Source organism: Oncorhynchus kisutch, linkage group LG19 (assembly GCF_002021735.2).
Source record: "Oncorhynchus kisutch isolate 150728-3 linkage group LG19, Okis_V2, whole genome shotgun sequence".
Taxonomy (NCBI): Eukaryota; Metazoa; Chordata; class Actinopteri; order Salmoniformes; family Salmonidae; genus Oncorhynchus; species Oncorhynchus kisutch.
The window spans coordinates 19783623-19799670 of NC_034192.2; the positions used below are offsets into that span (position 1 = coordinate 19783623).

At 37.5% G+C, this 16048-nt stretch overlaps 1 protein-coding gene across 4 annotated transcripts in view; it reads left to right on the forward strand.

Moving 5' to 3' along the window:
• Positions 1-16048, forward strand: part of LOC109864423 (stromal interaction molecule 1) — a 199995-nt gene that overhangs the window by 11688 nt on the left and 172259 nt on the right. The gene's annotated exons all lie outside the window — the stretch shown is intronic.

The following is a 16048-nucleotide window of genomic DNA, read 5'->3' on the forward strand; positions in this document are numbered from 1 at the left end:
CTGTTACATTGAACTGGGTGAATGGAATATGAATGACAGTTACCTAAACCCATCACTGTTACATTGAACTGGGTGAATATAAATGACAGTACCTAAACCCATCACTGTTACATTGAACTGGGTGAATGGAATATGAATGACAGTAACCGAACCCCATCACTGTTACATTGAACTGGGTGAATATGAATGACAGTAACCTAAACGTATCACTGTTACATTGAACTGGGTGAATATGAATGACAGTAACCTAAACCCATCACTGTTTCATTGAACTGGATGAATATGAATGACAGTAACCTAAACTTATCACTGTTACATTGAACTGGGTGAATATAAATGACAGTAACCTAAACCCATCACTGTTACATTGAACTGGGTGAATGGAATATAAATGACAGCAACCTAAACCCATCACTGTTACATTGAACTGGGTGAATGGAATATGAATGACAGTAACCTAAACCCATCACTGTTACATTGAACTGGGTGAATATGAATGACAGTAACCTAAACCTATCACTGTTACATTGAACTGGGTGAATGGAATATGAATGACAGTAACCTAAACTTATCACTGTTACATTGAACTGGGTGACTATGAATGGCAGTAACCTAAACCCATCACTGTTATATTGAACTGGGTGAATGGAATATGAATGACATTAACCTAAACCCATCACTGTTACATTGAACTGGGTGAATGGAATATGAATGACAGTAACCTAAACCTATCACTGTTACATTGAACTGGGTGAATGGAATATGAATGACAGTAACCGAACCCCATCACTGTTACATTGAACTGTGTGAATATGAATGACAGTAACCTAAACTTATCACTGTTACATTGAACTGGTTGAATATGAATGACAGTAACCTAAACCCATCACTGTTACATTGAACTGGGTGAATATGAATGACAGTAACCTAAACCCATCACTGTTACATTGAACTGGGTGAATGGAATATGAATGACAGTAACCTATACCCATCACTGTTACATTGAACTGGGTGAATATGAATGACAGTAACCTAAACCCATCACTGTTTCATTGAACTGGGTGAATGGAATATGAATGACAGTAACCTAAACCCATCACTGTTACATTGAACTGGGAGAATGGAATAATGTAACCCATCACTGTTACATTGAACTGGGTGAATGGAATATGAATGACAATTAACCTAAACCAATCACTGTTACATTGAACTGGGTGAATATAAATGACAGTACCTAAACCCATCACTGTTACATTGAACTGGGTGAATGGAATATGAATGACAGTAACCTAAACCTGTCACTGTTACATTGAACTGGGTGAATGGAATATGAATGACAGTAACCGAACCCCATCACTGTTACATTGAACTGGGTGAATATGAATGACAGTAACCTAAACTTATCACTGTTACATTGAACTGGGTGAATATGAATGACAGCAACCTAAACCCATCACTGTTACATTGAACTGGGTGAATGGAATATGAATGACAGTAACCTAAACTTATCACTGTTACATTGAACTGGGTGACTATGAATGGCAGTAACCTAAACCCATCACTGTTATATTGAACTGGGTGAATGGAATATGAATGACATTAACCTAAACCCATCACTGTTACATTGAACTGGGTGAATGGAATATGAATGACAGTAACCTAAACCTATCACTGTTACATTGAACTGGGTGAATGGAATATGAATGACACTAACCGAACCCCATCACTGTTACATTGAACTGTGTGAATATGAATGACAGTAACCTAAACTTATCACTGTTACATTGAACTGGGTGAATATGAATGACAGTAACCTAAACCCATCACTGTTACATTGAACTGGGTGAATATGAATGACAGTAACCTAAACCCATCACTGTTACATTGAACTGGGTGAATGGAATATGAATGACAGTAACCTATACCCATCACTGTTACATTGAACTGGGTGAATATGAATGACAGTAACCTAAACCCATCACTGTTTCATTGAACTGGGTGAATGGAATATGAATGACAGTAACCTAAACCCATCACTGTTACATTGAACTGGGAGAATGGAATAATGTAACCCATCACTGTTACATTGAACTGGGTGAATGGAATATGAATGACAATTAACCTAAACCAATCACTGTTACATTGAACTGGGTGAATATGATTGACAGTAACCTAAACCCACCACTGTTACATTGAACTGGGTGAATATGAATGACAGTAACCTAAACCTATCACTGTTACATTGAACTGGGTGAATATGAATGACAGTAACCTAAACTTATCACTGTTACATTGAACTGGGTGAATATGAATGACAGTAACCTAAACCCATCACTGTTACATTGAACTGGGTGAATATGAATGACAGTAACCTAAACCCATCACTGTTACATTGAACTGGGGGAATGGAATATGAATGACAGTAACCTAAACCCATCACTGTTACATTGAACTGGGTGAATATGAATGACAGTAACCTAAACCCATCACTGTTACATTGAACTGGGTGAATATGAATGACAGTAACCTAAACCCATCATTGTTTCATTGAACTGGGTGAATGGAATATGAATGACAGTTACCTAAACCCATCACTGTTACATTGAACTGGGTGAATATAAATGACAGTACCTAAACCCATCACTGTTACATTGAACTGGGTGAATGGAATATGAATGACAGTAACCTAAACCTGTCACTGTTTCATTGAACTGGGTGAATGGAATATGAATGACATTAACCTAAACCCATCACTGTTACATTGAAATGGGTGAATGGAATATGAATGACAGTAACCTAAACCTATCACTATTACATTGAACTGGGTGAATGGAATATGAATGACAGTAACCGAAACCCATCACTGTTACATTGAACTGGGTGAATATGAATGACAGTAACCTAAACTTATCACTGTTACATTGAACTGGGTGAATATGAATGACAGTAACCTAAACCCATCACTGTTACATTGAACTGGGTGAATGGAATATGAATGAAAGTAACCTATACCCATCACTGTTACATTGAACTGTGTGAATGGAATATGAATGACAGTAACCTAAACCCATCACTGTTACATTGAACTGGGTGAATATGAATGACAGTAACCTAAACCCATCACTGTTTCATTGAACTGGGTGAATGGAATAATGTAACCCATCACTGTTACATTGAACTGGGTGAATGGAATATGAATGACAGTAACCTAAACCCATCACTGTTACATTGAACTGGGTGAATATGATTGACAGTAACCTAAACCCATCACTTTTACATTGAACTGGGTGAATATGAATGACAGTAACCTAAACCCATCACTGTTACATTGAACTGGGTGAATATGAATGACAGTAACCTAAACCTATCACTGTTACATTTAACTGGGTGAATGGAATATGAATGACAGTAACCTAAACTTATCACTGTTACATTGAACTGGGTGAATATGAATGACAGTAACCTAAACCCATCACTGTTACATTGAACTTGGTGAATGGAATATGAATGACAGTAACCTAAACCCATCACTGTTACATTTAACTGGGTGAATATGAATGACAGTAACCTAAACCCATCACTGTTTCATTGAACTGGTTGAATGGAGTATGAATGACAGTAACCTAAACCCATCACTGTTACATTGAACTGGGAGAATGGAATATGAATGACAGTAACCTAAACCCATCACTGTTACATTGAACTGGGTGAATATGATTGACAGTAACCTAAACCCATCACTTTTACATTGAACTGGGTGAATATGAATGACAGTAACCTAAACCCACCACTGTTACATTGAACTGGGTGAATATGAATGACAGTAACCTAAACCCATCACTTTTACATTGAACTGGGTGAATGGAATATGAATGACAGTAACCTAAACCCATCACTGTTACATTGAACTGGGTGAATATGATTGACAGTAACCTAAACCCATCACTTTTACATTGAACTGGGTGAATATGAATGACAGTAACCTAAACCCACCACTGTTACATTGAACTGGGTGAATATGAATGACAGTAACCTAAACCCATCACTGTTACATTGAACTGGGTGAATGGAATATGAATGACAGTAACCTAAACCCACCACTGTTACATTGAACTGGGTGAATATGAATGACATTAACCTAAAACTATCACTGTTACATTTAACTGGGTGAATGGAATATGAATGACAGTAACCTAAACTTATCACTGTTACATTGAACTGGGTGAATATGAATGACAGTAACCTAAACCTATCACTGTTACATTGAACTGGGTGAATATGAATGACAGTAACCTAAACCTATCACTGTTACATTGAACTTGGTGAATGGAATATGAATGACAGTAACCTAAACCCATCACTGTTACATTTAACTGGGTGAATATGAATGACAGTAACCTAAACCCATCACTGTTTCATTGAACTGGGTGAATGGAGTATGAATGACAGTAACCTAAACCCATCATTGTTTCATTGAACTGGGTGAATGGAATATGAATGACAGTTAACTAAACCCATCACTGTTACATTGAACAGGGTGAATATAAATGACAGTACCTAAACCCATCACTGTTACATTGAACTGGGTGAATGGAATATAAATGACAGTAACCTAAACCTATCACTGTTACATTGAACTGGGTGAATGGAATATGAATGACAGTAACCGAAACCCATCACTGTTACATTGAACTGGGTGAATATGAATGACAGTAACCTAAACTTATCACTGTTACATTGAACTGGGTGAATATGAATGACAGTAACCTAAACCCATCACTGTTACATTGAACTGGGTGAATATGAATGACAGTAACCTAAACCCATCACTGTTACATTGAACTGGGTGAATGGAATATGAATGACAGTAACCTATACCCATCACTGTTACATTGAACTGGGTGAATATGAATGACAGTAACCTAAACCCATCACTGTTTCATTGAACTGGGTGAATGGAATATGAATGACAGTAACCTAAACCCATCACTGTTACATTGAACTGGGAGAATGGAATAATGTAACCCATCACTGTTACATTGAACTGGGTGAATGGAATATGAATGACAGTAACCTAAACCCATCACTGTTACATTGAACTGGGTGAATATGATTGACAGTAACCTAAACCCATCACTTTTACATTGAACTGGGTGAATATGAATGACAGTAACCTAAACCCACCACTGTTACATTGAACTGGGTGAATATGAATGACAGTAACCTAAACCTATCACTGTTACATTTAACTGGGTGAATGGAATATGAATGACAGTAACCTAAACTTATCACTGTTACATTGAACTGGGTGAATATGAATGACAGTAACCTAAACCTATCACTGTTACATTGAACTGGGTGAATATGAATGACAGTAACCTAAACTTATCACTGTTACATTGAACTGGGTGAATATGAATGACAGTAACCTAAACCCATCACTGTTACATTGAACTGGGGGAATATGAATGACAGTAACGTAAACCCATCACTTTTACATTGAACTGGGTGAATGGAATATGAATGACAGTAACCTAAACCCATCACTGTTAAATTGAACTGGGTGAATGGAATATGAATGACAGTTACCTAAACCCATCACTGTTACATTGAACTGGGTGAATATGAATGACAGTAACCTAAACTTATCACTGTTACATTGAACTGGGTGAATATGAATGACAGTAACCTAAACCCATCACTGTTACATTGAACTGGGGGAATATGAATGACAGTAACGTAAACCCATCACTTTTACATTGAACTGGGTGAATGGAATATGAATGACAGTAACCTAAACCCATCACTGTTAAATTGAACTGGGTGAATATGAATGACAGTAACCTAAACCCATCACTGTTACATTGAACTGGGTGAATGGAATATGATTGACAGTAACCAAAACCTATCACTGTTACATTGAACTGGGTGAATGGAATATGAATGACAGCAACCGAAACCCATCACTGTTACATTGAACTGGGTGAATATGAATGACAGTAACCTAAACCCATCACTGTTACATTGAACTGGGTGAATGGAATATGATTGACAGTAACCTAAACCTATCACTGTTTCATTGAACTGGGTGAATATGAATGACAGTAACCTAAACGCATCACTGTTTCATTGAACTGGGTGAATGGAGTATGAATGACATTAACCTAAACCCATCACTGTTACATTGAACAGGGTGAATGGAATATGAATGACAGTTACCTAAACCCATCACTGTTACATTGAACTGGGGGAATATGAATGACAGTGACCTAAACCCATCACTGCTTCATTGAACTGGGTGAATGGAATATGAATGACAGTAACCTAAACCCATCACTGTTACATTGAACTGGGTGAATGGAATATGAATGACAGTAACCTAAACCTATCACTGTTACATTGAACTGGGTGAATGGAATATGAATGACAGCAACCTAAACCCATCACTGTTTCATTGAACTGGGTGAATATGAATAACAGTAACCTAAACCCATCACTGGTACATTGAACTGGGTGAATGGAATATGAATGACAGTAACCTAAACCCATCACTGTTACATTGAACTGGGTGAATATGAATGACAGTAACCTAAACTTATCACTGTGACATTGAACTGGGTGAATATGAATGACAGTAACCTAAACCCATCACTGTTACATTGAACTGGGGGAATATGAATGACAGTAACGTAAACCCATCACTGTTACATTTAACTGGGTGAATGGAATATGAATGACAGTAACCTAAACTTATCACTGTTACATTGAACTGGGTGAATATGAATGACAGTAACCTAAACCTATCACTGTTACATTGAACTGGGTGAATATGAATGACAGTAACCTAAACTTATCACTGTTACATTGAACTGGGTGAATATGAATGACAGTAACCTAAACCCATCACTGTTACATTGAACTTGGTGAATGGAATATGAATGACAGTAACCTAAACCCATCACTGTTACATTTAACTGGGTGAATATGAATGACAGTAACCTAAACCCATCACTGTTTCATTGAACTGGGTGAATGGAGTATGAATGACAGTAACCTAAACCCATCACCGTTACATTGAACTGGGTGAATGGAATATGAATGACAGTTACCTAAACCCATCACTGTTACATTGAACTGGGTGAATATGAATGACAGTAACCTAAACCCATCACTGTTACATTGAACTAGGTAAATGGAATATGAATGACAGTTACCTAAACCCATCACTGTTACATTGAACTGGGTGAATATGAATGACAGTAACCTAAACCCATCACTGTTTCATTGAACTGGGTGAATGGAATATGAATGACAGTAACCTAAACCCATCACTGTTACATTGAACTGGGTGAATATGAATGACAGTAACCTAAACCCATCACTGTTACATTGAACTGGGTGAATGGAATATGAATGACAGTAACCTACACCCATCACTGTTACATTGAACTGGGTGAATATGAATGACAGTAACCTAAACCCATCACTGTTTCATTGAACTGGGTGAATGGAATATGAATGACAGTAACCTAAACCCATCACTGTTACATTGAACTGGGAGAATGGAATAATGTAACCCATCACTGTTACATTGAACTGGGTGAATGGAATATGAATGACAATTAACCTAAACCAATCACTGTTACATTGAACTGGGTGAATATGATTGACAGTAACCTAAACCCATCAATGTTACATTGAACTGGGTGAATGGAATATGAATGACAGTAACCTATACCCATCACTGTTACATTGAACTGGGTGAATATGAATGACAGTAACCTAAACCCATCACTGTTACATTGAACTGGGAGAATGGAATAATGTAACCCATCACTGTTACATTGAACTGGGTGAATGGAATATGAATGACAATTAACCTAAACCAATCACTGTTACATTGAACTGGGTGAATATGATTGACAGTAACCTAAACCCATCACTTTTACATTGAACTGGGTGAATGGAATATGATTGACAGTAACCTAAACCCACCACTGTTACATTGAACTGGGTGAATATGAATGACAGTAACCTAAACCTATCACTGTTACATTGAACTGGGTGAATATGAATGACAGTAACCTAAACTTATCACTGTTACATTGAACTGGGTGAATATGAATGACAGTAACCTAAACCCATCACTGTTACATTGAACTGGGTGAATGGAATATGAATGACAGTAACCTAAACCTATCACTGTTACATTGAACTGGGTGAATGGAATATGAATGACAGCAACCTAAACCCATCACTGTTTCATTGAACTGGGTGAATATGAATAACAGTAACCTAAACCCATCACTGGTACATTGAACTGGGTGAATGGAATATGAATGACAGTAACCTAAACCCATCACTGTTACATTGAACTGGGTGAATATGAATGACAGTAACCTAAACTTATCACTGTGACATTGAACTGGGTGAATATGAATGACAGTAACCTAAACCCATCACTGTTACATTGAACTGGGGGAATATGAATGACAGTAACGTAAACCCATCACTGTTACATTTAACTGGGTGAATGGAATATGAATGACAGTAACCTAAACTTATCACTGTTACATTGAACTGGGTGAATATGAATGACAGTAACCTAAACCTATCACTGTTACATTGAACTGGGTGAATATGAATGACAGTAACCTAAACTTATCACTGTTACATTGAACTGGGTGAATATGAATGACAGTAACCTAAACCCATCACTGTTACATTGAACTTGGTGAATGGAATATGAATGACAGTAACCTAAACCCATCACTGTTACATTTAACTGGGTGAATATGAATGACAGTAACCTAAACCCATCACTGTTTCATTGAACTGGGTGAATGGAGTATGAATGACAGTAACCTAAACCCATCACCGTTACATTGAACTGGGTGAATGGAATATGAATGACAGTTACCTAAACCCATCACTGTTACATTGAACTGGGTGAATATGAATGACAGTAACCTAAACCCATCACTGTTACATTGAACTAGGTAAATGGAATATGAATGACAGTTACCTAAACCCATCACTGTTACATTGAACTGGGTGAATATGAATGACAGTAACCTAAACCCATCACTGTTTCATTGAACTGGGTGAATGGAATATGAATGACAGTAACCTAAACCCATCACTGTTACATTGAACTGGGTGAATATGAATGACAGTAACCTAAACCCATCACTGTTACATTGAACTGGGTGAATGGAATATGAATGACAGTAACCTACACCCATCACTGTTACATTGAACTGGGTGAATATGAATGACAGTAACCTAAACCCATCACTGTTTCATTGAACTGGGTGAATGGAATATGAATGACAGTAACCTAAACCCATCACTGTTACATTGAACTGGGAGAATGGAATAATGTAACCCATCACTGTTACATTGAACTGGGTGAATGGAATATGAATGACAATTAACCTAAACCAATCACTGTTACATTGAACTGGGTGAATATGATTGACAGTAACCTAAACCCATCAATGTTACATTGAACTGGGTGAATGGAATATGAATGACAGTAACCTATACCCATCACTGTTACATTGAACTGGGTGAATATGAATGACAGTAACCTAAACCCATCACTGTTACATTGAACTGGGAGAATGGAATAATGTAACCCATCACTGTTACATTGAACTGGGTGAATGGAATATGAATGACAATTAACCTAAACCAATCACTGTTACATTGAACTGGGTGAATATGATTGACAGTAACCTAAACCCATCACTTTTACATTGAACTGGGTGAATGGAATATGATTGACAGTAACCTAAACCCACCACTGTTACATTGAACTGGGTGAATATGAATGACAGTAACCTAAACCTATCACTGTTACATTGAACTGGGTGAATATGAATGACAGTAACCTAAACTTATCACTGTTACATTGAACTGGGTGAATATGAATGACAGTAACCTAAACCCATCACTGTTACATTGAACTTGGTGAATGGAATATGAATGACAGTAACCTAAACCCATCACTGTTACATTTAACTGGGTGAATATGAATGACAGTAACCTAAACCCATCACTGTTTCATTGAACTGGGTGAATGGAGTATGAATGACAGTAACCTAAACCCATCACCGTTACATTGAACTGGGTGAATGGAATATGAATGACAGTTACCTAAACCCATCACTGTTACATTGAACTGGGTGAATATGAATGACAGTAACCTAAACCCATCACTGTTACATTGAACTAGGTAAATGGAATATGAATGACAGTTACCTAAACCCATCACTGTTACATTGAACTGGGTGAATATGAATGACAGTAACCTAAAACCCATCACTGTTTCATTGAACTGGGTGAATGGAATATGAATGACAGTAACCTAAACCCATCACTGTTACATTGAACTGGGTGAATATGAATGACAGTAACCTAAACCCATCACTGTTACATTGAACTGGGTGAATGGAATATGAATGACAGTAACCTACACCCATCACTGTTACATTGAACTGGGTGAATATGAATGACAGTAACCTAAACCCATCACTGTTTCATTGAACTGGGTGAACATGAATGACAGTAACCTAAACCCATCACTGTTTCATTGAACTGGGTGAATGGAGTATGAATGACAGTAACCTAAACCCATCATTGTTTCATTGAACTGGGTGAATGGAATATGAATGACAGTTAACTAAACCCATCACTGTTACATTGAACAGGGTGAATATAAATGACAGTACCTAAACCCATCACTGTTACATTGAACTGGGTGAATGGAATATAAATGACAGTAACCTAAACCTATCACTGTTACATTGAACTGGGTGAATGGAATATGAATGACAGTAACCGAAACCCATCACTGTTACATTGAACTGGGTGAATATGAATGACAGTAACCTAAACTTATCACTGTTACATTGAACTGGGTGAATATGAATGACAGTAACCTAAACCCATCACTGTTACATTGAACTGGGTGAATATGAATGACAGTAACCTAAACCCATCACTGTTACATTGAACTGGGTGAATGGAATATGAATGACAGTAACCTATACCCATCACTGTTACATTGAACTGGGTGAATATGAATGACAGTAACCTAAACCCATCACTGTTTCATTGAACTGGGTGAATGGAATATGAATGACAGTAACCTAAACCCATCACTGTTACATTGAACTGGGAGAATGGAATAATGTAACCCATCACTGTTACATTGAACTGGGTGAATGGAATATGAATGACAGTAACCTAAACCCATCACTGTTACATTGAACTGGGTGAATATGATTGACAGTAACCTAAACCCATCACTTTTACATTGAACTGGGTGAATATGAATGACAGTAACCTAAACCCACCACTGTTACATTGAACTGGGTGAATATGAATGACAGTAACCTAAACCTATCACTGTTACATTTAACTGGGTGAATGGAATATGAATGACAGTAACCTAAACTTATCACTGTTACATTGAACTGGGTGAATATGAATGACAGTAACCTAAACCTATCACTGTTACATTGAACTGGGTGAATATGAATGACAGTAACCTAAACTTATCACTGTTACATTGAACTGGGTGAATATGAATGACAGTAACCTAAACCCATCACTGTTACATTGAACTTGGTGAATGGAATATGAATGACAGTAACCTAAAACCCATCACGTTACATTTAACTGGGTGAATATGAATGACAGTAACCTAAACCCATCACTGTTTCATTGAAACTGGGTGAATGAGTATGAATGAACAGTAAACCTAAACCCATCACCGTTACATTGACTGGGTGAATGGAATATGAATGACAGTTACCTAAACCCATCACTGTTACATTGAACTGGGTGAATATGAATGACAGTAACCTAAACTTATCACTGTTACATTGAACTGGGTGGAATATGAATGACAGTAACCTAAACCCATCACTGTTACATTGAACTGGGGGAATATGAATGACAGTAACGTAAACCCATCACTGTTACATTGAACTGGGTGAATGGAATATGAATGACAGTAACCTAAACCCATCACTGTTAAATTGAACTGGGTGAATATGAATGACAGTAACCTAACCCATCACTGTTACATTGAACTGGGTGAATGGAATATGATTGACAGTAACCAAAACCCATCACTGTTACATTGAACTGGGTGAATGGAATATGAATGACAGTAACCTAAACCCATCACTGTTACATTGAACTGGGTGAATATGAATGACAGTAACCTAAACCCATCACTGTTACATTGAACTGGGTGAATGGAATATGAATGACAGTAACCTAAACCCATCACTGTTACATTGAACTGGGTGAATATGAATGACAGTAACCTAAACCATCACTGTTACATTGAACTGGGTGAATGGATATGAATGACAGTAACCTAAACCCATCACTGTTACATTGAACTGGGTGAATGGAATATGAATGACAGTAACCTAAACCCATCACTGTTACATTGAACTGGGGAATATGAATGACAGTAACCTAAACCCATCACTGTTACATTGAACTGGGTGAATGGAATATGAATGACAGTAACCTAAACCCATCACTGTTACATTGAACTGGGTGAATGGAATATGAATGACAGTAACCTAAACCCATCACTGTTACATTGAACTGGGTGAATGGAATATGAATGACAGCAACCTAAACCCATCACTGTTTCATTGAACTGGGTGAATATGAATACAGAACCTAAACCCATCACTGGTACATTGAACTGGGTGAATGGAATATGAATGACAGTAACCTAAACCCATCACTGTTACATTGAACTGGGTGAATATGAATGACAGTAACCTAAACTTATCACTGTGACATTGAACTGGGTGAATATGAATGACAGTAAACCTAAACCCATCACTGTTACATTGAACTGGGGGAATATGAATGACAGTAACGTAAACCCATCACTGTTACAATTGAACTGGGTGAAATGGAATATGAATGACAGTAACCTAAACCCATCACTGTTACGTTGAACTGGGTGAATATGAATGACAGTAAACCTAAACCCATCACTGTTACATTGAACTGGGTGAATGGAATATGACATGACAGTAACCTAAACCCATCACTGTTTACATTTTTTATTTATTTACCTTTATTTAACCAGGCAAGTCAGGTAAGAACATATTCTTATTTTCAATGACGGGCTGGGAAACAATGGGTTAACTGCCTGTTCAGGGGCAGAACGACAGAATTTGTACCTTGTCAGCTCGGGGGTTTGAACTCGCAACCTTCCGGTTACTAGTCCAACGCTCTAACCACTAGGCTACGCTGCCGCCCCCAATAACAGTAACCTAAACCTATCACTGTTACATTGAACTGGGTGAATGGAATATGAATGACAGTAACCTAAACTTTCACTGTTACATTGAACTGGGTGAATATGAATGACAGTAACCTAAACCTATCACTGTTACATTGAACTGGGTGAATGGAATATGAATGACAGTAACCTAAACTTATCACTGTTACATTGAACTGGGTGACTATGAATGGCAGTAACCTAAACCCATCACTGTTACATTGAACTGGGTGAATGGAATATGAATGACAGTTACTAAACCCATCACTGTTACATTGAACTGGGTGAATATAAATGACAGTACCTAAACCCATCACTGTTACATTGAACTGGGTGAATGGAATATGAATGACAGTAACCTAAACCCATCACTGTTACATTGAACTGGGTGAATATGAATGACAGTAACCTAAACCCATCACTGTTACATTGAACTGGGTGAATATGAATGACAGTAACCTAAACCCATCACTGTTACATTGAACTGGGTGAATATGAATGACAGTAACCTAAACCCATCACTGTTACATTGAACTGGGTGAATATGAATGACAGTAACCTAAACCCATCACTGTTACATTGAACTGGGTGAATGGAATATGAATGACAGTAACCTAAACCCATCACTGTTACATTGAACTGGGTGAATATGAATGACAGTAACCTAAACCCATCACTGTTACATTGAACTGGGTGAATGGAATATGAATGACAGTAACCTAAACCCATCACTGTTACATTGAACTGGGTGAATATGAATGACAGTAACCTAAACCCATCACTGTTACATTGAACTGGGTGAATGGAATATGAATGACAGTAACCTAAACCCATCACTGTTACATTGAACTGGTGAATGGAATATGAATGACAGTAACCTAAACCCATCACTGTTACATTGAACTGGGTGAATATGAATGACAGTAACCTAAACCCATCACTGTTACATTGAACTGGGTGAATATGAATGACAGTAACCTAAACCCATCACTGTTACATTGAACTGGGTGAATATGAATGACAGTAACCTAAACCCATCACTGTTACATTGAACTGGGTGAATATGAATGACAGTAACCTAAACCCATCACTGTTACATTGAACTGGGTGAATGGAATATGAATGACAGTAACCTAAACCCATCACTGTTACATTGAACTGGGTGAATGGAATATGAATGACAGTAACCTAAACCCATCACTGTTACATTGAACTGGGTGAATATGAATGACAGTAACCTAAACCATCACTGTTACATTGAACTGGTGAATGGAATATGAATGACAGTAACCTAAACCCATCACTGTTACATTGAACTGGGTGAATATGAATGACAGTAACCTAAACCCATCACTGTTACATTGAACTGGGTGAATGGAATATGAATGACAGTAACCTAAACCCATCACTGTTACATTGAACTGGGTGAATATGAATGACAGTAACCTAAACCCATCACTGTTACATTGAACTGGGTGAATGGAATATGAATGACAGTAACCTAAACCCATCACTGTTACATTGAACTGGGTGAATATGAATGACAGTAACCTAAACCCATCACTGTTACATTGAACTGGGTGAATGGAATATGAATGACAGTAACCTAAACCCATCACTGTTACATTGAACTGGGTGAATATGAATGACAGTAACCTAAACCCATCACTGTTACATTGAACTGGGTGAATGGAATATGAATGACAGTAACCTAAACCCATCACTGTTACATTGAACTGGGTGAATATGAATGACAGTAACCTAAACCCATCACTGTTACATTGAACTGGGTGAATATGAATGACAGTAACCTAAACCCATCACTGTTACATTGAACTGGGTGAATATGAATGACAGTAACCTAAACCCATCACTGTTACATTGAACTGGGTGAATATGAATGACAGTAACCTAAACCCATCACTGTTACATTGAACTGGGTGAATATGAATGACAGTAACCTAAACCCATCACTGTTACATTGAACTGGGTGAATATGAATGACAGTAACCTAAACCCATCACTGTTACATTGAACTGGGTGAATGAATGAATGACAGTAACCTAAACCCATCACTGTTACATTGAACTGGGTGAATATGAATGACAGTAACCTAAACCCATCACTGTTACATTGAACTGGGTGAATGGAATATGAATGACAGTAACCTAAACCCATCACTGTTACATTGAACTGGGTGAATATGAATGACAGTAACCTAAACCCATCACTGTTACATTGAACTGGGTGAATGGAATATGAATGACAGTAACCTAAACCCATCACTGTTACATTGAACTGGGTGAATGAATGACACCTAACCCATCACTGTTACATTGAACTGGGTGAATGGAATATGAATGACAGTAACCTAAACCCATCACTGTTACATTGAACTGGGTGAATATGAATGACAGTAACCTAAACCCATCACTGTTACATTGAACTGGGTGAATATGAATGACAGTAACCTAAACCCATCACTGTTACATTGAACTGGGTGAATATGAATGACAGTAACCTAAACCCATCACTGTTACATTGAACTGGGTGAATGGAATATGAATGACAGTAACCTAAACCCATCACTGTTACATTGAACTGGGTGAATATGAATGACAGTAACCTAAACCCATCACTGTTACATTGAACTGGGTGAATGGAATATGAATGACAGTAACCTAAACCCATCACTGTTACATTGAACTGGGTGAATAT